This window comes from Solanum stenotomum, chromosome 2 (genome assembly GCF_019186545.1).
Source record: "Solanum stenotomum isolate F172 chromosome 2, ASM1918654v1, whole genome shotgun sequence".
NCBI lineage: Eukaryota > Viridiplantae > Streptophyta > Magnoliopsida > Solanales > Solanaceae > Solanum > Solanum stenotomum.
This window is the reverse complement of record NC_064283.1, coordinates 23,313,687-23,339,222: the sequence shown is the minus strand read 5'-3', so window position 1 is coordinate 23,339,222 and position 25,536 is coordinate 23,313,687.

The window sequence follows — 25,536 nt, the reverse complement described above, 5'->3', positions numbered from 1 at the left end:
AGCAAGCTGCAAAAATTAGGGATTCAACAAAATAGTCAAGGGCAAAATATGGCTACCAACAAAAGGCTACAGGCTCAAAAGGGCAAACTATTGATAAAATATCTGAAAAGCCTAAAATTTACTAGACAAATCAAAGAAAGCCTATTATCATCTCCTAAACAACGCATCACTTTTTATTCTGCTTCAATAACATGCAAGGCAAGTTCTAGACTAAGATGCTAAACATGGAATAAACAAATTCTCACCACACATGGCACAAGTATCAATCAAGATGGATCAATTTCACTTCTAAGAGAGACAAGATCATAACAAACTACAAAATAAAATAAGTTATATACAAAGTCACAACCATGAGCTTAGATGTCAAAGAGTCTGCATTTTTTTTCAAGCATTCACAAGAAAGTAGTACTCAAAAATTAGGCCTAAATAGCAAGTATCACGCCAAAAGGGTCTTTTCTGTTCTCTAAAAAAATAAAAAGAAAACTTATTCCTAAAAAACAATAAAAGACACTCGGTTCAAAGGTACTATCCTCAGGAAAAGCACCGAAAACAAAAGCCAAGGAATCCATCCTAAAAAAAAGTCAATAAAACAGTAAAACCTAGGAATTCATTCCTCCACCACATACTTAAAAGTATGCTATGTCCCCAAAGCATTAAATAAAATTTAAAACAAGGGTTAGAAAAACTCCCTGAGGCCTTTTGGCCTAACTAGTTGCATGTTCTCTTTATTTTCATCAAGGGGCGTCACCCCACACTTAAGCTCAAACATGCTCCTTTGCTTCATTTTTTTTTTTGGGTACTCAAACTTCTCCTAATCTGCAAAAAAAAAAAAAAAAAAAAAAANACTAATAAAATAAAAATAAAATAAAATAAGAAGTTACACTACTAATTGGGTTGCCTCCCAATGAGCACTTAATTTAAGGTCGTGGCACAACACAGACACCTTAGTTACTCGGTTTCATCCCCTTGACCCTTTCTGATTGGATTATTATGTATCCTTAGATTTGCCATTTTTCTCAAAGTCTTTCTTAGTTCAGGATCATAGGGGTCAAGGGTTCGCCTCGACTCCGTGTACTTGGCATACACTAGAATTGAAACCTATAGAAAACAAAAACAAACAAAAAATGTAAAATTGGGAAATAATTGACGAAAGTTCAATAATGTATTTAGTTTAATCTAAAAGCCTTATTTGTGGGCAGTGGCGCCAAAATTTGATACGCTCAAATTACACCTCCCTAAAGAAGCATAAGCGATCATTATCAAGTAAAGAACCCAACTTGGAGGTTGGGGTCGATCCCACGAGGAATATGGTCTAGACTTAAGTTCAGCTTACAGTTATATTTGTTTAGTCAACGTACTTTTGAGACAAATAATTAGGGGGAGGGGGGAGGTTTGTAAAACAAATTCTGAAAGTTATGTGAACAATTAGTAAGCAAGATTCAAACTTTTGTTGTTATCAAGATGAGAGAGAAACTAGGGTGTACGTGTTCCCCATAAGCTCATACCGCGGTAATCCTAGTAATAGTAATCCCTTCCTATTGTATTACATGCAAAGTGATAAGTTAGGTATCTTTAATTCTTTGGTCCGGCAACTAGAGAACTTCACCCCGCACCATGGTTCGTCTACGTGTGTATAATTTAGTAACCCTTACCGTTACCTCATATTAGACATCACATCGACGTATGACTTAGTTTTCACCCTCGCACCAATCGACATTAGACTATTAGATAGTATCACACTAAATCTATGTTGATAATTCTTTTCTTATTAACTACCTCCTTGGTCTGAAAAGTAGCAACAAGGCGAGTTCTAACGCGTGCACTCGTTAAAAAGACTTCTAAACGAAAGAATTATCAATGCATGCAATAACACTATTCAAGAATTACTTATTTACTATTCATACATTGTTAATCGCTCATGGTTCCCACAACACTAGTTGTGGATTTAGTTACCCATAGTAGCAAATACACAATGCATATTTTTAGATGAAGAAATCGTGAACTTACGTAATGAGAAGAATAAACCCAGAATGTCAACTTGAATTTCAAAGTCAAAATCTTCAAACGAACTTAGGAAATCAAGAATTGCTAAAATTGCAAGTTAATCTCCAAATCCAAAAACTAGAACTAAAATAATAAAGTTTAACCCCCAAATAAAAAGAAGTAAAGAACCCTAAAAAGTATCCTCTTATAATTTCTCCTAAAATAATTATTTCTATGGACTATTTGTAGAAATAATTGAATCCAAATTAAGTTAGGAATCCAAAACCAAAAGGAATTGGATTCCTTTTTTTTCCGCCGCGTGAGCTGTCCGAGTGAAAGTTGAAACCGCCTCAAATTATAAATTTTGCCCCGCCATGCATCAATTGGCCAGTGCCTTTAGAAATTGCCACGTGGTAGCTTATTCCTTCAACTTAAATTCTTTTGCAATTCGCAATTTGCAGCAATATGCACCTTATATATAAATATAATATTTTATTCACTTTAATCTATTAAGCTGTCTGCTTGATTTCCTTCTTCAACCTTCCATATTTAATTTGTTTTAGCTCCAAACTTCTTCATTTTTCCACCAATTTAATCCTACAAATAAAATATATTATTTAGCACAATTCATAAAATTTATGCTAAAAAAGGACAAATATAAATAATAAATGTGAGGCAAATAATGATTAAAAATATGTATTTTGGCCTCACATCAAGAGCTAAGAAACGAACCCAGGTGTTCTCTTGACAATTTTCCATCATTCTTGAGACTAAAGGTAAGGTTTTTACTTCCCAAATCCATTTTTCGATCCGTAGAACTTTGTTTCTTGGGTGATTATTGCTGGGGAAAGATTTTGTAATTGTTTTAATGGTGGGAAAAGCCCTAATTTGGATATTGGGATCATGAGTTTGATCTAGGGTTGATAGTACTGATTATATTCCGAGTAATTAAGTCTTATTTATTGATCCTAGCATTATATTGATTGTTTGTAGACCAAGAACAAGCGGAAAGAATCCGGAAAGGGAAGAATAAAGTTTCTTAGGGGATTCAATCTTTGTTCGAGGTAGGTGATGGTTGTGATTTCATGTTTGTGTGATGTATGTTTGTACTTGCTTCATTATAATGCATGTATGTATGCGAATGTTGCATTATTGATCACACTAATCGTAAATGAGGATGATTGAATANGCCCTAATTTGGATATTGGGATCATGAGTTTGATCTAGGGTTGATAGTACTGATTATATTCCGAGTAATTAAGTCTTATTTATTGATCCTAGCATTATATTGATTGTTTGTAGACCAAGAACAAGCGGAAAAAATCCGGAAAGGGAAGAATAAAGTTTCTTAGGGGATTCAATCTTTGTTCGAGGTAGGTGATGGTTGTGATTTCATGTTTGTGTGATGTATGTTTGTACTTGCTTCATTATAATGCATGTATGTATGCGAATGTTGCATTATTGATCACACTAATCGTAAATGAGGATGATTGAATAATTATATTCCATGAATCATGACTTGATTGTATCATTATGAGAATGTACATTGTGATTGTGATTGTGGCATGTTGAATGGATTGGGTGTCACGTCCGACATACTAACTTGGATCGGGTACCACGTACCGATGCACAAATTGTTTAGGTATAGGTTCTGTGGGAGGACCAATGACTTGTTATGCATACACTAATTGTTGAGAATATGGAATTATGCATTGATCTTGAAATGATATTGATATTGTATATGTTCAGTGTATGCATGTTTATGATGTTGTAATTACTTGTTTATATTGTACTTGGTAGGATAGTCGTGTGATCCTACCAGTACATTGTGGTTGTGTACTGATACTACACTTGTTTGTTCTTTGTTGAGTACAAGCATCTTCAGGTGGCTATTGATACACCTCATTTAGAAGATCAGTGATCGTTATCGAATTTAAGGGTGAGACAGCTCTTCCGAGCTACCTTGAGTTCTCCTTTTGTTTAGTCCATTTCTTCGAACTTAGACTAGTTATTTAGATAATTCTCCTATTTAGTTTTGGGGTTGTACCCCTTTTATTAGACTTGTTAGTTAATCAGAGTTTAGGTACAATGACTTTTAAGTTCTAGGGGTTGTTCTTCCACAATAGTTTGGCTAGTTTATTTAAACCTTTGGAGTTTATGGGAACTCCCTATTTTTATTTTAGACATTTAAACCTACTTCTGAATCTTTAAATGGTTAGTTTATGTTAATTTGGTTAGTTGGATTGTTGTAACGGTTCTCCTATCGGAGGATTAGTGTTGGTGCCAATCACGATGTTCTAGGTCGTGACAAGTTGGTATCAGAGCCCTAGGTTCGTTGATCTCATTGTACCAAAACGAGTCTAGTAGAGTCTTGTGGAACAGTACGAAGACGTCTGTACTTTTCTTCGAGAGGCTATAGGACTTTGGGAAAAACTCACTTCTTTCTAGTCCTTCATGTTATGACTTGAATCCAATTGGTATCTTGGTGATACGAATTGGTGTCTTTCCTCCTTGACTCTATGGTCTGAACTAGAGCAACAAAAGTGGTAACACCATCACTAGCAAGAGAGGATGTGTATAGACTACCAATAGTTAAATAGGGTCGCCATTCGGAACAAGTATTCGATGCCTCATATAGATGATCTTTTGACCATTTTCAGGGTGCATCATTTTTCTCTGAGATTGATCTAAATTCTGGCCATCATCAGTTAAAGATTATGCCTAAGGATATACCAAAAATGACATTTAGGACCCGTTATGGGCACTATGAGTTTCTAGTTATGTCATTTGGGTTGACAAATGTGCCTACAGCTTTCGTGAGTTTGATTAATGGTGTGTTCAAACCATTTCTTGATTCGTTTGTTATAGTATTTATTGATGACATTTTGGTTTATTCGAAAAGTGAGGAAGAGCATGCCGACCATCCTTGTATTATTCTGGGTGTTCTTGCGAAACAAAAGTTACATGCAAAGATTTTTCTAAGTGTGAATTTTGGGTGACGTCGGTTGCCTTTTTGGGGCATGCAGTTTCAAGGGAAGGGATAATTGTAGATCCCCAAAAGATTGAAGCAGTCAGGAATTGGATACGACCTAGTTTTGTGACTGAAATTAAGAGTTTTCTGGGGCTCGCTAGCTATTATCATCGCTTGTGAAGGTATTAAGGTCAGATTGCAGATTCAAGTTTATAGGTGACAACATTCTAGAATTTTTGGTAAGGGACGGCTAGATAATGAATGTCGTTACTTTGGAAAAAGCATTTAGTATTGTAATAACATGTATGGGTTGTTTTTCGAATAATGAAATTAAGTTATGCTAATTGAGGTTAGAAGCTATACTATGATTTCTTGTATTGATTGTTTATCAAAGAGAGTCATGATACGACTACTACAATAGCAACAATGTTTACATGGTTAAGCTATAAAGTGTGTTACAATTGTGGAGAACTAGGGCATATGAGGATGAAATTAGCAAGGTTGTGAAGGCCGAGGAAATGGTAATACAAGTAGAGGAGCAGTACTTTGCCCGTCATCTACAGGGCTCAGTTTTATGCCTTTTCGGGCAAGATCTAGGTTGAGGTGTTAGATGCAGTGATCACATGTACTATTCTTATCTCTGGCCGGATGGCTACTTGCACATATGTGTTAGTTCTGTTTGCCTTGAGATTTGATGCAATTTGTGATGTACTTGATGCCCCATCCATGTTTCCACCCTAGTTGGAGAGTCTGTCATAGTCACCCATGTGTATCGTGTTTTTCATGTGTGTTTATGAATTTTTAGAGTTGGGTTGATTTGGTTATGATGGATATGACTAACTTGATATAATCTTAGGCATGACTTTGTTGTACCCCTATAATACCGGGCTTAATTATAATACTAAGTCGGTAACTCTAGAGATCCCGGGTAGGGAAAGGTCAGAGTGGGAAAGGGTGTACAAGCCTAAGTCAGCTAAGATCATATATTTTATCCAGGCTAGGAAACGGGTGGGGAAGGGTTGTTTGGCTTATTTAGCTCATATTTGGGATGTTGAGCTGGAGTCTCTCTCTATTAAGTAAATTCATGTGGTATCAGAATTTAGAGAAGTGTCTCTTACTGATTTGCCTGGTATGCCTCCGGATAGAGATATAGATTTCTGCATTGATTTAGAAATTAGCACTCACCCCATCTTCATTCCTCGTTATCGCATGGCTTTGGCAAAATTGAGAGAGCTTAAAGCTCAAATCCAAGAGCTTCTTGATAAAGGTTTCATCCGTCCTAGTGCTTCCCTATGGAGTGCTCCTGCCTTATTTGTTAATAAGAAGGAGGGTAGTACGAGGACCAGTGATTTTTTCTTAAGCTATAAATGAGTGGATTGATACCGGAATGACAAGCTTATGGATAAAGAAAGTCCCAATGAGTATACTTGGGGGAAGGCAATTGAAGATTTTAGTAAGAAAGTGTGTATAAAATTGGGTTAGTCATTTGAATTTGATGGGTATACCTGAGTCGAGGTGTCATGTCAATAAAAAGGTTGACTTCATAGTGATAGCCAGGGCTAACTGAGCGTAATGGTAGTAAGAGTTCGTGATGGATTGTGATGGGATGCAACTATATAATAAGATTGTTGGTTAAGCGAATTTTGTATAAGTAATTATGACTTGTGAGTATCTAAGGTTATGGTTTTTTAATATTTGGTAAGTAACATGGTTGTATGGAAAGTTTTAAGAGATGGTGGGACACCACTCGAATAGAATTTTAAAGAGTTAGAATTATAATGAAGGAAAATATAGTGGGATGTAGTACATCCTTTAGAGAGAGGCAAGAGAAAGAATATTTTAATTGATTGCAAAGGCTAAAGAGATATCTTCAAAGGGGTAGATAATTGGGTTCAAAGCGCGTGATTTCATTCATTTTGTTGTGGCTATGGTAATATTGTCACAAGTCTGTTAGATTGGTTGAAAACTATTGAAAAAACTTGAGAAAGGAGTGTACAGACACTAGCTCGAGTGTGATGATAAGTGCTTTGTTTTGTTTTTGAGTGTAGTAAGGAGTACCATTGAATTATTAGCGAAAGATATTGTAAGATCGATGGAGATGCGATACATGATAAGCAAAGATCCATGAATTCATAAAAAATTTCAAGGTATAAGATAATGTTGATAGATAAGGGAATTATGTTATGTTGAATTTACAATTCAGATTTTTCATTGTAAGTCTACATTCGCGGTGATATATTTTTTCAAGGCATGAATTTGCAAGGTGAGAAATGATCAATTGTATCAGGTATTGAGCCTTTGAAAGGACTTACACTTGGGTTGAGTCGTAAAGTTTATTATTGTTGGTTGTTAAGTACCTAGGAAAGGTTTTCATTTAAAAGTGTTGGTTTAGAGTAAGGTAAATGGTCGGAGTATTTATGATGGTTGTTAGTATTGAGAGTGTGAACCTCAGTGGGATGACGTGAAGAGTATGTGGAGTCAACTGAATGGAAATGACTGGTATCAACTCTTCAGAGGAAAACCTTTAGTGTTATTCAATATTTATTCTGTAAAATTGTAATGTGACCATCTATTTTATTGTGTACATGGTTGTGAGTATGATTCACTATCTAAGATCACGTGTGTTTTCACTTTTGTGGCTGGATCCCTAGTGGTGGATCAGGTGTACCGATCTTGCGATGTTCTCCCTGTTGAGTTGGATGATTTGGGAAGACGTGGTTATTCAGATGGCTTATGTGGTGTTGTCTTGGAGTTGTTAAAGTATTTCAGTGGTTTTACATCTACTACCTTGTTTATGAGAGTTTATAGAAGAGCTACCATGTGTATCTATGGTTGTCTGACAATTTTTATATTCATCTAGTCGTCGAGGTCATGTATCGATTATGTGTGGTTGAATGTGGGGATCATTGGGTCCAATTCGACTGTTCTAAAGGGTAATCTACAATCACAATAGCTAGATCTAGCATCGCGATAGTTTTGTTAGAGGGTTTGTATGCTTGGACATATCCCTCGATGAGTATCTGATATGTAAAGATCAAATTTTTGTAACTTAAGGTCATGGAAATTTATGTTGGGAGATGGAGATGTTGGTAAGAACTATGATTGTTGGGTATTATGAGTGTGTGTTGTTGGTTTAGGTTCAGTTCTAATTGTAGCGAGTATTGATTTGGAATTTTATCATGTTTAAGTGCTAAAGGATTCGTCCGGATGATTGTGTCAAGGTCTTTGATAACATGTTGCAAACGTGGGTATGATCAACTTTTGTGGTTGTTAGGAATCGTTTTTGTTGTTAGTTAAGTTTACATACAACAATATCTATCACTCGAATATTGAGATTACTTCATTGAGGAATTGTATGGGAGTATGTGTAGGTATTCAATTGGTTGGTTTGAGGCTGAAGATGTAAAGCCTTTGGGAGTTGATTTGGTGAAAGATGTTCAAGATAAGGTGAGAAGTATTTAAGCTAAGCTTCTAGCAGCCCAGAGTCGACAGAAAAAGTATGTGGGACAAGTATCCCAGTTATTCGACGATTCAGATTTCTACTCTACCCTTATTTTAGACCCTTTCTCCTAGTTTGTCACTCAGAGACGAGTGATGGGTAAATTGATATCTATTGTAACGATCTGATTCCGCCGTTATGGAAAAGCCAATGGGGAAAACTTTTGGGCAGGAAAACTTTTTTGGTAGTAACTTGAGAATTCATAGCCTAGTCCAGTTTTGGATGAAATCAGAGTCAGTAAGATCTAGGAAGATCTGGTAATGAATAAGAGATTTAACAATGAATTTGATCACATGAGTAGATAGCTAAGACTTAAGGAAAATGTACGACTTTACGGAATAGAATTTGGGCAAATAGAACTCTCGAAACTGATCTTAGCGTGAACAGGTTGTTTTTTAATGTCATGGGTTGAAGGTGTGTTGTGAAATCGGGGTTTGAAACTCTAATTCTGAAGTTCTGTCTCCGCGCAAGCCACTAGAGCGGGATTAGTGCCGCAAGGATGGGGCCGATGTGGTTGGATATGGGCATCCATAGCGGGACAAACGTGACTTAAGTCAGATATAAACCCCAAAAACATTTTCTTCTGTACTTTTTGACTTTGAGAGCTAAGGAACGACCATAGGTGTTTTCTTGACATTTTTCCACCATTCTTGAGGCTAAAGGTAAGGTTTTCACTTCCTGAATCCATTTTTTGATCCATAGAACTTAGTTTCTTAGGTGATTATTCTTGGGGAAGGGTTTTGGAACAGTTTGGATAGTGGGAAAAGCCATAATTTGGATATTGGGATCATGGGTTTGATCTAGGGTTGATAGTACTGATTATATTCCAAGTAATTAAGTCTTGTTTATTGATCCTAGCATTATATTGATTGTTTGTAGATCAAGAATAAGCGGAAAGAATCCGAAAAGGTAAGAATCAAGTTTCTTAGGGGATTCAAGATTTGTTCGAGGTAGGTGATGGTTATGATTTCATGTGCTTCATTATAATGCATGTTTGTATGCGAATGTTGAATTATTGATCACACTAATCGTAAATGAGGATGATTGAATAATTGTATGCCATGAATCATGACTTGATTGTATGATTATGAGAATGTACATTGTGATTGTGATTGTGGCTTCTTGAATGGATCAAGTGTTACGTTCTGACATAGTAACTTGGATCAGATGCCACGTTCCAGCGCATACATGAGATCGGGTATCACGTCGGACATAATAACTTGGATCGGGTACCACGTACGGGTACACTAACTTGTTGGGTATGGGTTCCGTGAGAGGACCAATGACTTGCTATGCATACACTTATTGTTGAGAATATGGAATTGTGCATTGATCTTGAAATAATATTGATATTGTATATGTTCGGTGTATGCATGTCATTAAAATTATACTTTAATGGTTTTTGGGTTATTATACTATTATTATCAATTAACTCAATTTTTACTTTTGTTTTATGTTTCTCCCATCCTTGTAGAGGATCCTCACTATATAATAATTCTAACTTATCTTGAATTATTTTTACTTTATCTATAGAGAATATAATTATTTCTATTTTAGGGTCTTCTTCTTTTATATTTTCTAATTTTTGTGTAATTTTTTCACTTCCTTTTATCCATTCCGTTGTTTTTCGTTTTTTATTATTTACTCTTTTTGCTCCTATTTTTTGTTTACACGGTGTCGTGAACCACCAGTGTGTTTTTGTAATTATATGTGGGTATAATTTTTCTAAAAATGGCATTCCTAATAGCATATCTTTTGTAGTTAATTCAAAGTTATATATTTCTTCTATAGTTAATATCTTATCCCATATTTGTACTTTTATATTTTTTGCCTTATATGTGATCATGCTTCCTTCATTATTAAATCCTGTTACTACTATAGGTGTTTTTAATTTTTCCCACTTATCTTCTGGTAAACAATTATATTTACATATATTAGCTTCTGCTCCCGTATCTATCATTGGTGTATAATATCGGTTGTAATATCCTTCTATTATTATCTTCGCAAGTATATATATTTTCATATTTTTATCATACTAAAGTCCTTTTTATTATTACCCTTTTATTTTCATAATTTATTGTTAATTGTTTGTCTTCTAGATTATATGGTTTTACTTGTTCTAACCATTTTATTCCTAAGATGATATTTTCATTTCCTTGATATATTTTGAATTTTATCACTATTGGTACTCCTCCGATGATTATTTCCTTTTCTGTAGTTTCTTCGGTATATATTAATGCTTTTGGTAGTTCGGAGCATGATTGTTCAATAGTTATTATTTCATCTTCCGTCACTAATTCTCTTGTAATATAATTTTCTTCTCGTCCTGTATCTATTAGTATTAAATATTTTCGTTGTTCCATTATTCCCGTGATGTAGTAATGATATGGTTTTATGTCTTCTTCCATTGATTTTAGTGGGGTTTTATCTATTCTCCTTGAGGTACTCATTTTTGATGATATTTGGGGTATCTCATTGTTTATTCTTTTCGATGTGCTTAGTCTTTCTTTTACTATTTCTAAATCTTCTTCTATATCAATTTCATTATAACTATAATCATTTTTATCTATGACTGTAACTATTCTTTCAAAGGGATCTTCTATTTTTATTTTATTTATTTTATTTTTTGCTGTTATTTTGTGTTTTGTCGTTAAAACATATAAGTTTTTACATCTAGCTGTAAATATTTTACTTCCCGGGGCTAGTTCTATTCCTGACATTTTCCAATATAATACTAATGATTTATCTATATTTCTGTCATTTACTGCTACTGAGTAATTAGCACTTATTATAAATTTAAATTTTTGGTATATGAGGTTACCTTTTACCGCACTTATTATGCTTTTTTCTATAGGTTGTATAATTCTATCATCTGCTAAGTATATTTCTATGGGTGTATCTATTCCTTCTCTAAAACATGCTTTTATTAGTATTTCTGTTCCTCCTAAATGTACATATTTAATTGGATTTTTAGCCTTAATATCTTGTATTTCTTTATTTATTATTCGTTTATTTATTATTGGTATTTTAGCTTTTCCTTTAGTGTATTTGCAATCTATGATATGTTCTCTTTGACTTACTACGTAATATTCTTCTTTTTGTCGTTTAAACCAGTTTCTTATTGTTGGTATTTCGAATATTTTTGCTACACTTAGGTCTAATTCTTTTCCTTTTATTTGCTCAAATATATTATTATCAAATATTATTTTTTGTTCTGTCGATTCTTCATCTTGATATTTTTCTTTAGTTATTATTTGTATATCTTTTTCAGTCATTGATATCGTATTCATTATCCGATTCTATTACTGAGCTATTTTCTATTTCATTTTCCGATAATTCATATATACTATCATTGCTTTCTAATTCATAATCTACGTACTCTATTTGTGTATATTTTTCATCGTCTATTATTATTTCTGATATTTGTTTTTTCTTTGGATTTTTAGGTAATTTACAATCTCTAGCTATATGTCCTAATTTTCCACAATTATAACAAGTACATTCCGTTAGTTTTCTTTTTGGTCTATATGGTCTTTTGGTTTTGTAGTTTTTTACATAGTACCTTCTTCTTGGTTTTTTATATTTATATTTTGATCTATATTTTTTATTATATTTCTTTTTATTTTTATAATATCTATCCGTACAACCAAATTGGGGTGCTGTCTTATTTTTGCAACATGCCAAGTTTTTTACTAATATTTTTTCCATTTTTATTTCTTCTTTATGTTTTTCACATAGTTCTATAAACCATCGTTGTAAGAATTTTATTCTAGCTCCTAAGGTATCTGTTAATTCTGCTTCATTCCAACTTTTTATTATTTTTGAATTAAAAGGTTCTGGTAATTTTGTAAAATATAATTTTCTTATTTCTTTACCTTCTTCTATGCTATATGTTCCTTTATAATAGTATTCTCTAAATGCACATGTATATTCATCTATGTAACACATATTACATATTGCTAATTTTGTCATTAGATTCCGATTTATGATTTTTTCTTTATTTTGTTCTTCTACCTCTGTTGTCATACTACTAAATTCATTTCTTATAGCTATTTCGTATTTATATAATATTTCCATGGTTGTAGTGGCTATTTCACCATCAAATTTTTTATTATTTCTTAAAGTTGTTAAGCTTTCATTTGTTAAATTTTGTAGCCATAATTTTACTGTTCCTATAATTGTTCTTTCTATGTATCCTGGTGCCTCTGCTATTACTATCTTGTTATCTATTAATTGTTTTGATATGTATCCTACCCATAATTGGATTGTTTTATTTATGTCTGCTACACAGTCTAAATCTAAAAATTCATGTTGTCCAGTTATTGGTTTGGGCGTCCATTTTTTATTTAATCTTTTATCCCATGTAGTTTTTTCTTTATTATATTGTTCATAATTTTTATTATAATATTTTGGATTAAAATTTTCTGGGTTTTTTACTCCTGATGTGCTAGGTTTTTCGTCCATGTCTACGTCTTCTGCATTTACTTCTAAATTCTTTGTATTATCTATATTTGCTAAAAGTTCCGTATATGTTTCACTTGTTTCCGAATGTTGTTCTAGATCATCATCGTTTATTTCATCAACTCTTATTTCGGGTAGATTATCTTGGTTATTTTCTTCTTTTTCTTCTAATTCATCTTGTAATTGCAATTTTTCTTTAAATTTAATTATCTCATTTGCTAATTTTGTTTTTTGTTCTTTTTCTTTTTGTTTAATTTCATACATTTCTTTTAATATTGCTAGCTCTTTTTCTAGCTCTATTATTTTAGTATTTTTTACTTCTTCTAATTGTTGTACTTCCTTTTTTGCTTGTTGTTTTATTTTTTCAATTTCCGTTCTTCTATCTATTTCTTCATTTTCTTTTGTTATTCTTACCATAGCAGTTAAACTATCTTCTAGTTTTACCGTTTCTTTTTCTAACATTAAACTTATATTGTCACCTATTTTCTTATATCTTCTTCCTAGATTAGAAAATATTATCTTTATTTTTAATCCGTCATAATTTTCATATGTTTTTTCATCTATTGCGTATTCTTCTTTATTCATTTATAAATTATGTTGTAGTTTATATTCTAAGTTATTTATTTGTATTTCTAGATATAAAATAGTCTTTCTTTGTGCTACTATAGATTTGTGACAAATTCCTGCGAATATATTATTGTTAAGTCTATTTTGCCTATGTTCTAATTCTTGTCGTTTTTCTATAATTATTTCATTAAGTTTTTGTCTATATTCGTTATTCTTGTTATTCATTGTATTTTTAAATATTGAATATATTTATATTCTATTTTAGATATATTATTTATTAATTGATCTAATTTTTCATTATCAGTCTTTGTGATATTAAGTTGTTTATATTCCGGATATAATTTATTTAATTTTCTTCTTATTTTTCTTAATTTTCTACTCGTATGTTTCTTACCGTGTTTCTTATTATCCATAGCTCTGATACCATTTTTCGTAGCGGAACTGGTAGTTGGGGGATTCATGAAAGTGGTAGTGTGGTAGGTGGTAGTGTGGTAGGTGAGTATTTTATTTTAAAGATTTTATTGTAGTATTCTTTTGCTAAGTGTCTTAATCTTGATATCTCTTTAATGTTATTTTTTGGTAGTGTGAAATTCATGGTAAAATGTAATAATATTTATTGTAATATTCTTCCGATAGTTGTTTTAATCTGAATATTTCTTTAATATTATTTATGATATATTCTAGATATAACATATCTTCGGTTCTTTGGTACATATATAAATTTTTCTCCATTAATTGTTCTAATAGTTTTATATCTTCCATAGATTTTATCCAATATTGTAAATATTCGTAGTTCATTTTAATCTGAATTTATTTCTAAATCATACCATTCTATTCTTTCGAAGTCTAAATCATGTAGGTCTATTTCATACCATTCTTGATTTAATATATCTTCTGATTCGTAATCATTAAATATTTTTTCCCATATTATTCTTCTTAATTCGATTATTTCTATATTTTTAAGTACATATAAGATTAAAGTTTCGTAGTTTTTTATTATTTTTATCATGTTTTCCTGTCACTACTAGCAGCATACTTTAGCGGATACTTCCTTCTTATCAGTGCCTCAACTTTGCTTACTCCCCTAAACGGCTTCCTCGCCTACCGGTTTCAACATTAGGATGACATAGTATAGAAGTTTTCTCCCTGTTTCCAGTGTGCTAATACACTAGAAATCATGATTCAAATAATTCTAATACATAATAACTAACATGAATTTAATCAATTATGAATATGATAGGAAGGAATAATTTGAAATAAAAACCCTGCATAATAAAGAACATGACTACATACATGCATGATGAAATAATAAAAAACTACGAAACTTTAATCTTATATGTACTTAAAAATATAGAAATAATCGAATTAAGAAGAATAAAATGGGAAAAAATATTTAATGATTACGAATCAGAAGATATATTAAATCAAGAATGGTATATAATAGACCTACATGATTTAGACTTCGAAAGAATAGAATGGTATGATTTAGAAATAAATTCAGATTAAAATGAACTACGAATATTTACAATATTGGATAAAATCTATGGAAGATATAAAACTATTAGAACAGTTAATGGAGAAAAATTTATATATGTACCAAAGAACCAAAGATATGTTATATCTAGAATATATCATAAATAATATTAAAGAAATATTCAGATTAAAACAACTACCGGAAGAATATTACAATAAATATTATTACATTTTACCATGAATTTCACACTACCAAAAAATAACATTAAAGAGATATCAAGATTAAGACACCTAGCAAAAGAATATTATAATAAAATCTTTAAAATAAAATACTTACCTACCACACTACCATCAAGATTAAGACACCTAGCAAAAGAATATTATAATAAATTACTTGCTTATATCGCACTTAGTGGGATAGTCGTGTGATCCTACCAGTACACTATGGTTGTGTATTGATACTGCACTTGCTTGTTCTTTGTTGAGTACAGGCATCTTTAGGCGTCTATTGATAGACCTCGTTTAGAAGATCGGTGATCGTCAATGAATTCAAGGGTGAGCCAGTTCTTTTGGGCTACCTTGAGTTCTCCTTTTGTTTTGTCCATTTCTTCGGACTTAAACTAGGTCTTTAGATAATTCTCCTGTTTAGTTTCAGGGTTGTACCCCCTTTCTTAGATTTGTAAGTTAATCAGAGACTTTCATGTTGTAGGGATTGTTCTTCCGCATTAGTTTGGCTAGTTTATTTAAACCTTAGTTTATGAGAACTCCCTATTTTTCTTTTAGACATTTAAACCTACTGCTGTATCTTTAAATGTTTAGTTTTCGTTAATTTGGTTAGTTGGATTGTAGTATTTGTTCTCCCATCGGAGGGTTAGTGTGGGTGCCAATCACGATGGCCTGGGTCGTGACAAGTAGTCTAGATTATATATATCAAGTGATCGATTACTCATGACAAAAATTTAGTTGAGTAGAAAATATATTGGACGATAATTGACACAAATCGATTTGTAATATATATAATTGTTCACAATCCGTCATCAACAAAGAGGGTAGTCGATGATTGTTGGTAAAGTGCTTGAGCTTTTATAAAAATGAAAAAAATAATTAGAAATAACAGTATGAATGATTTGAATAACAATGGATGAAAACTAATAATAATATAATAGATGAACTGGAGAACAATTTTATCATTGGAGAGTAATTTTTTGATGAATAGCCTAAATATTTGGCTGAAGAAGAGGGTCTGAAAGTGGAGAAATCGGGATCTTTGGAAGGGAAGAAATTTATTTTTTATTTTAAAACGTGTAGTTTAAACTTTGAAAACGGAAAAACTAATTAGCAATTTAAGACTTTGAGACTGAGATGTTAGTCTTTTAAGGTTTTGATGGTAGAAAATATTATATATTATTTAAGACCTAGGTTTAAGTATTTACAATTCTTTAACTTCAAATGATGACATTATAAATGGTGTCTTTTTCGCCAATAAATTAAGACTTGGGGCTAGTTTGCAAATTGAGTTTTGAAAATGTCCTAGCAAAATTAGTAGAATATTCAAGAAACCCTAGAGTCCCATTTTTTTTTATATATATAGTTGTATTCTACTAGCCACATCACATCATACTTTATGCCTTCCATCTGCGGTTGAGATAAAGAGAATGCATATTAGTGAAGAGGAGGATGTCTGTGACGATGTCAAAATTCATTTTCACCCTAAATCTTCTCCATAGATTTTTCAAAAATTAAATCAATGAGTCAGCAAGGTGTAAGTTCTTTCTATTCACTATCTTTTTTCTTTATCTAATATTGTTGACTGGTTCATGTTTTGATTTTATCCTTAGATGATTTGATTTTTTTAGATTCTAGAGTCATGTTTGAATGAACAACCTTCTGCAAATGATTCAACATAGTTCCTTAACAAAATTTACACCTGCAAATAATTGATGTACATCCTTCGATCCCATCGATATATAAATATATTCACAAATTATTTTTTGTGAAATCAAATACGAAATATTTTTCTAAAATGCCCAATATTTGTTTTATATCTTCGCTAAGAAAATATTCAATTTTCATAAGATCTTCTTGGTTGTTATTCAAAAGGTCCAATAGTATATATATATATACACACACATTTTGAGGCAATTATAGATCCTGGAAGACAATTCTAATTGGTCAGTAAAAATCGATTTCAATGCTATTTTTTTATATAAGTTTAGCCAATTTATCATGAAAGGTGAAAGGGGATACATATATATTAAAATTTTGATTTAGTTATTTCTAAATAAATTGATTTGTGTTAAAAATGAAGTTAAATTCTCTAAATTCTATTTTTTTTCTCCTTTGATTCAAGAAAGCCCTTTTAACCTACAATAAATGCTAAATTTATTATTGAGTAACATGGATAAGATCTAGTCTTTCCAATCTACAAAGAGTATCTATTCATCTTTAGTAAAATAATTATTTTTAAATGATCTACATCTTAAGAAATAATAGGAGGTAGCATCACTCTATGTATAATCAAAAGATTAAATATGTTTTTCAATGTAACTATATATTTTAAACTTATAAATGCATATGATTTTAAACTTACAAATGTATACAAAAAACAAGTCCTAAACTTATAAAGTAAAGGTATTAGTCTAATGTTCTTTAAATAGCATCCCCTTTTACCCAACTCTTGTGCTTGTGAAATTTTTAACTGAATTATCATTGTTTTCATTTTAACTTTTGATTGATTATTTTACCCATTCACCTCTAAACAAGTGAACAATATTTTTCATCTTGTGTAACCGCAAACAAGGTAAAGAAATCTAGATAATCCAAGTGATATGCTTATGTCAAATTCGTTCATATGAAGCTTTTATTCATTTTATGAAAGTATTTTTTTATGCCTCTTAACAAATAAATTCCACATAAGCTTAGCCTTTGGGTTGGGCTGATTTGTGTTATCCTCTTATTGTGACATGGGATTGAAAATGTTGTGGGTACGTAAAACTGAAATAAAAAATAATAATTGATAATTCTATAAAATGTTTTAATAAGATAAAGGTAAGAGAAGGTTTCTAGAATGCTATTGGAGGAATATTAAATTTATGTCTTCAAATTTAGTTGGAATTTTAGCAACAATAACATGTTTTCTTGCTCTACTGCATTTGATGGCTTTAGATATAAAGGTACCACCTCTCCTATCCTTAATTATATATTCTTCAAGGAGATTTCTTTTAAAGTATCCTTTCTTATATGAAATTTTTAGGCAAAAAAAAATAGCCTCTGAATAATGCTATGTCTAGGTTAAGGATTAACTCATTTTTAAAGTTGTTTTTGTTGCATGAATACATAATAGAAAATATTAATCATCTCTTTGTAGATAGCGACTTAATAAAAAAAAAACTTGCTGTATATCTTTTTGCTTCTTAATTTTAAATAATCTTCTACTCACAAGAGCAAAATCTTACAAATGTTTGGAGTAGTAATATTGTAATTTGTGAATATATATGATGATAATAATGTCTTAAATCCCAACAACTAGGTTTTTCGTTTGATTTCTCATCCAAAGAAATCATAGTACCTTAGTGCCTTAGTTGATTGTTTATATAAATTTTAACCTGGTGAGGATTCAATCTCTCACCATGTAATCGCCTCCACCATTTCATTTTCCCTTACCCTAAAAATAAATAAATAAATGAACTAGGTGACCAATGGATTGAGTTAAAAATAGATTAACCCATATTTATACATATTTTCATGAATACATCACAATCTACTTTAGAAGTTAATATTCGAAAACACTTAAGTTGTTTTTTTTTTTTTGGAAGAAGAATGTAATTTGATTCAAGAACATGAAACATGATACTCATTCTATTCCACATTAACTAAATTTTTGAACCTTTTTTCATTGTTTGAAATAGTTAAATTATTCAAAGTTCAAGATAGATGTTTCAAAACTTTTTCCATATTTTCCCTTTCCTCTATTGAAGTTTTATATTTTCTAGGAGATGAATTCACTACTTACAAAGTTATACTTATAATTTCACAAAAAGTAATAGTGGAAATTATGACTTAAAGTATGTCCTTAAATATTTTTCTTAATAGGTGTGCATTTCTCAAAAATTACACTTAATAGGGAATATAGGGAGTATCATGAAAAGATTATACAATAATATTATGTGTAATAATAATATAACTCTTTATGTTTACTATTTTTGTTTTTGTACTTGAGATGGTGTTTTCACTATATAGTCATTCTTTCATTAGTTAGATTGAGATTAGACTCTATAATTCAATCTTATAATAATGTAACTATTCTTAAGTTATGTCAGTGTTTAAATGCTAATCACAAGCATTAGGCTCTACACCCAACATGTTCTTTTTATCATGAAGTTCAATTAATTTTGTCTGACTTGAACTATTTTTATTTTAACTTCAGTGACATGTACATGAATTTAGAAAGGATTTTTGAAAGACCATATTGGATGGAAAGGTTGTCATTAAGAAAACAATTTTTTTGAGCTTTTTGGTCATTATTGGCATGATTGAGATGCTTCATTATAAAGAAGGTTTGTTGATCAATGTCATCCAAGAATTCACAAAATATTTGAATCGAAAGAGAGCCTCGTGAGGATTCCGTAATTATTTCTTCTTCCGAGTGAATTTCCATAGCAACATCAACATCTATCTTAGTTATTTCCTCTGAATGCTTCACAACTTTCTTCCTTGTAATTAAAAATTGTGCTTACATAGAAGCGGATCCCAAATCTTGAGTTTATGGATTTGGATTCTAGAAAAGGTTACCTTTTCAAAACCCAACAAGTTACCTTTTTAGAATTTCATATCCATAAACTCAAGATTTTGGATTCACCTCTATGTAAGCATAATTTTAATTGCACAGAAGAGAGTTGTGAAACATTCAGAGGAAATAAGTCATAACTAAGATGGATGTTGATCTCGCTACGTGATTAACTTGGAAGAATAAATAATTGTGAAAATCCGCAGCAGGCTCGCTTTCGATTCAAATATTTTGAAGTATTGGATGACATTGATCAATCTACTTTACTTTTTGATGAAACATCTCTGTCATGCCAAAAATGATCAAAATTCCCAAGAAATTTGCCTTCTTAAGGACAATCTTTCTTTCCAAATTGAACTTTTTTTTTAAATACAAAATATTACATCATAGTTTATGAATGAATTTAACGTACACATATCAACACAATTTACAAAATCGTGAAACTAACAGTGTAAATACTGTTTAGAAATAAAGGTACCACCTCTCCTATCCTTAATTATAGATGGTTCAAGGAGATTTCTTTTTAAGTATCCTTTCATATGTGAAATTTCCTAGCCTAAAAAAGAAAAGAAATTGCCTCAGAATAATGCTATGTCTAGGTTCAGGATTAACACATTTTCAGATTTGTTTTTGTTGCATGAATACAACATACAAAAATGTTAATCATCTCTTTGTAGATAGTGACTTAATAAAAGAAACTTACTATGTCTTTTTACTTCTTAATTTTAAGCAATCTTCTACTCACAAGAGCAAAAAGTTACAAATGCTTGTAGTAGTAATATTGTAATTTGTGAATATATATGATAATAATAATACCTTAAATCTCAACAAATAGGTTTTTCTTTTGATTTCTCATCCAATGTTCAGTATTTGCATTAGAGAATCTTAGTAGCTTAGTTGATTGGCCGTGTAAATTTTCACCTGGTGTAGATTCAATCTCCCACCATGTTACCCCTTCCCCCATTTCATCTTACTTAACCCAAAAAATAAAAATAAAAAATGAACTAGGTGACCCGTTAAATAGCATAAAGCCAGTCCATACCTAAAATAACATCAAAGTCCACCATATCTAGCTCAACTAAGTCAGCTATGATATCCTTGTGATATCCAGAAATGGTACAATCATGATAGAATCATTCTACTATAATAGACTCACCAACAGGTGTGCAAACACTGAAGGGATCAAGAAGTTGTTCGGGGGGAATATTGAACCTCATGGATACATAAGGAGTCACAAAAGACTAACTCGCACCTGGATCAAGTGAGGCATAAACATCAAATGTAAACACTTTAAGAATTTCAGTGACAACAATTGTTAAGTTCTCCTGATCATGCTGACTAGCTATAGCATACAGACTGTTCATACCTCCACCTGTTCCTGAAATAGCTCCTCTTTGGGTATTTCTATCTTTTAGAGCTATTGAAGAAGATAGGGCTTTATTTCCCCATTACCTTTCATGTTCTTAGGGAATTCTCTCATAAAATGACCCGTCTGACCATACTTGAAACAATCATTGGAGATATCACGACATTCTCATGGATGGTTACTACCACATTTAGCACAAGATGGGCTCTAAAACCCCTACGTCACACTACCCTGAGCTCTGAATTCTGAGAACTCTGATTGTTGCTATCATTCATGTTTCTTAGTGCAGTTGAACCAGTTGAACATGGAGCAGGTCCAGATGACCTCTGCTGAAAAGATGAGTGAGAACTTTGATTGCTGCTATCATTCATGTTTCTTGGTGCAGTTGAACTAGTTGAACAGGGAGCAGTTCCAGATGACCTCTGCTGAAAAGATGAGTGATTCCCATTCCCGATCTTTTATTGGCTAGTCTCATTACCTCTTGTTTCGAAACTCTTTATATTTTAACTTATCCTCCTTAACCTACTGCACATGAATCATGAGTCTAGTTATGTCCCTGTCCCCTATCAATATATATGCCTTACCTTCCTTGTTGGGTAGGCGGTATAGCCTGGACACGAACAAATTCATCATGCACCTCATATCTACCACCATCTCCGCTGCATAGTAGGATAGAGAGTAAACTTGAGATTGTACTCATGCATACTCATCACTTCTTATTTTAGATTTGAGAACTCTCTCACCTTAAATTCTCTTAGCTCTCTTCTACCGGAGCCCTGGAAAAAGTATTTACTACTGCTTACAGTGCCTTCATTCACTCGTCTTGCTACTTCGGAACTGTTCAGCGTTGTAGTCCAACTCAGTGCTAAGTCTACTCCCAACTGAATATGTAAATGACTAAATTGTGACTAAAATACTGAATAGCTCAAAATACTAACATGCTAACTGAGAATGCAACATTTATATATTGATTATGTGACATTCGAAATCTAGAGCATGATTATTTGTTTAACTGACCTAGCAAGTATAATTCATGAACTAAGAGAATTTATACAAATTGGGGTTCTGAGTTTCATACAAGGAATTAAGCAAACTTTCCAAGAAACAAGCTATTTAGATTTAGGATACTACAACAGCTAAATCACAATGATTATTCAATGTTTTACAAACCCTAGGTCTAAAAAAGATATGGAGAATCAAGGAGCTGACTGAATTCTAGGGACCTAGTGGGTTAAAGGAACCCACTAGCGAAATTCCACCTACCTGGTGATGAAATCTATAGAGAAATCCTTCGATTTTGGGGCAGGAACTTGAAGAAAACCTTCTACTTGTTCTTGAGAAGCTGGTCGACTTTCCTCTTCTTTTAGCTCTAATTTCGATGAAATTTTGGTGAATAATGGTTTTTGGTAGGTTCTGACTACATTATTAGGCTTATACTGAGTAAAACGACATAGTTTAGGTATTATAAGACGTAGTGTAAATGCCCAATGCATAGGGGAAAAGACCAAAATGACCCTAACTTAAAAGATGATGAGGCCCTTCCACGAAGCCACTAACGGACCGTCAAAGGGACCATGGCCCGTCAAGTGGGTCGTGGTTCTTGGCCAGGGTCTACTGGTTCTGGGAGGTCCATCCAGGAGCTATACCACGGACTGTGTGAAGGCCCATGGATCGTAAAGGACACCGTGGTTTTTCACTTGGACTGGGGGTCTACTGGCTCAGGACGACAGACCCTAACCACAGCCCATCATCAAGACTATGGCCCGTGGAGGGCTCCGTGGTTGGATGCCTGAGCTCTGGTGGCTTTGTCTCACATACACCAGCCTTCCCACGGCTCGTGTGGGGGTTCACAGCCTGTGAAGGGCCTCGTGGTCCACCAATTCTGGGTGGGTGTGAACCACGATGAGGGTGATAGACTGTGGTCTTGATCACGGCTTGTGAACCCCTTCGTGGTTTACCTCTTTCTGCTGAAAAGTCCAAGTTTGATTTCTGAGGTGTTACAACTCATCTTAAGAATACTCAATTCATAGGATTCATGCTAAATTATAGACATGAATAATCAACTAAATAATTGCAATACATAATTTACGAAAAATAAATTATTAGACATAGGAATTCAATAATCAACAACTCAAGAACTCAGAACGCAATATCAACTCATCTCAAGAATACCCAAATCTAAGGATAGAACCCTATATTATTCTTTTACTAATTTTGAAAGTAGATGTAGGGTGTGAGGACAAACTAGTCCAACACTATGATAGTCTTTTATACGTGATTATGAAGATTTTAGAATGGAAACTTTGGTGGAGACTTCATTTATCTTGAGATTGAGGAGGAGCATTAGCTTTTCGGAGGAAACCTTTGATCTTGGAATCTTGGTGCTTACTCTTGATAAATGAAACTCTTTTATGAAGTTCTTAGAGTAGAAGAACATGGGAAAACTTTGAGGGAAGGATTTTCTTTGTATCTTGAATTTTTGAATTGAAGACTTTAGGGTTCTTGTTGGAGAAGAGGAACCCTAGGTGAGTTTTTAGAGAATTTCTAAATACTTGAATGTTTTGATTGATAAAAACTAGTTAGTTGAATGATATACTCAATTAAAACACTCAAAATGACTTACAATAGGGTCAAAACTGACATAGGGGAAACACCAAAATGACCTCAACTAAAAACCTGACGGAGTAATTTAAAAGGGAGGTTTCATGGACCATTTAAGGCTTCACGGTCCGTGAAACACTTTAAGGGCCGTATAGCCGGCTGTGAAACTTCAGTTGACAGTGCTTCACTAAAACGGGCATAACTTTTTACTCTGAACTCGAAATGAGACAAACTTGAGGCATTGAAAAGAGGACTCAACCTTTAATTTGATAGATCACGGGCCACATAATTCATTATGTGCCAAGAGATATGATCGTTTGAAGTTGACCCAAATTTGAAAAAAATTATGGGTCCCTTTTATTGAAGACTTCACGGCCTTTCATAGTGTTTATGAACCTTCATGGGTGTTGGGTTCAACTTCACGGGCGAAGTGACTGGTCGTGGACCCCTTCACGGCCGGTGAACCTCTTTATAAAGTGGTTTTCAATGTTTACCCTTCACCAAGGTTCGTTGTACTGTCAGTGATACCTTGTACGAACCGTACAACCTTCTGTACTTATGTACGTGTACTCAATTGAAGCCTTTTCTCTTTTACATTCCAAGTTCCACTTTCCTAGGTGTTACACAAATGACCAAAAAGGAGCTCGAAAAAAAGAGCTCAGTTGCACTACTTGTTATCTCTCTTAATCAAATAAATGTGACGACCCATAATTCACAATTTAGTGAAAGTTGCGGCATTCCTCTTCAAATGCACCAGCCGGGAGTCGAACCTAAGTGAATAACCGTCCCGAAAAATTGGTGACTTTGGTTATTCGGTTCAGAATCGAACCGAATAACCTTATGTGTATGTAAATATATTTTATAGATTCACAATATGTTAAATTTAATATATAAATATATTTTATTATAGTTTATATAACTATAACCTAGGTTCTAGGCCTCTTGTGACTAGACGACTTTGGGTCTTTGCTCTTTAATTAGCCTTCAATTAATTAGGTTTAAAATTAAAAGATACTGGAATATAATCTATCAAACAATACAACAAAACTTATGCAAGAACTCCTATTAAATGTTAAGATCAAACGATACGACAACAAGGTTTCACATTATTGACTTCTTGGTTAAGAATTGAAGTGCTTCATCAAGAACATATTTGAAAAAGAAATATTTTAATAATAGTATATTTTGAGGTGATAATTTAGAAGAAGAAAAATAAAAAATTAACTGAATCATACCGATACCGAAGATAAATCGATATGATTGAGATGATTTTAAAAAAAATCTAATTTTGGTTATATATTATAAAATACCCAAAAAATTAAAATGATTTATTTTTTAAAAAATAATTAATCGATCAAATTGTCCCATTGAAACTCTACTTTCAGTTGACATGACATAATGTATTAATACAACCAAATCAGTCTGCAAAAGATATTTGTATAGCCTTTTAAAAAAAGAATTTATTCTTTGTTCTCTCTTTGCCATCACTTTCGTCATCTAGCCTCGATGGCTACCAATATACCATTTCAAATTTTAAACCATAATAACCATTATATTTTCTTCTTCTTTTTTGTCGGATCTAAAAATCATCATTCCTACCGTTTCTTCCTTTCAAATTGTTGTATCTTTAATTTATTGTAGTGATTGAGAGATGTTTATTATTTTGATAAACAATAATACTAACACAAATACTATATATCACACCTTAAACTACAAAAATATAAAGTAAAAATCTTTATATGTATTATTGTCAATACAAATATTTTAGATCCTTTATAATTTAAATTTCATATAGAAAAGATAGAAAGAATCGACATTTATTTCGCTAT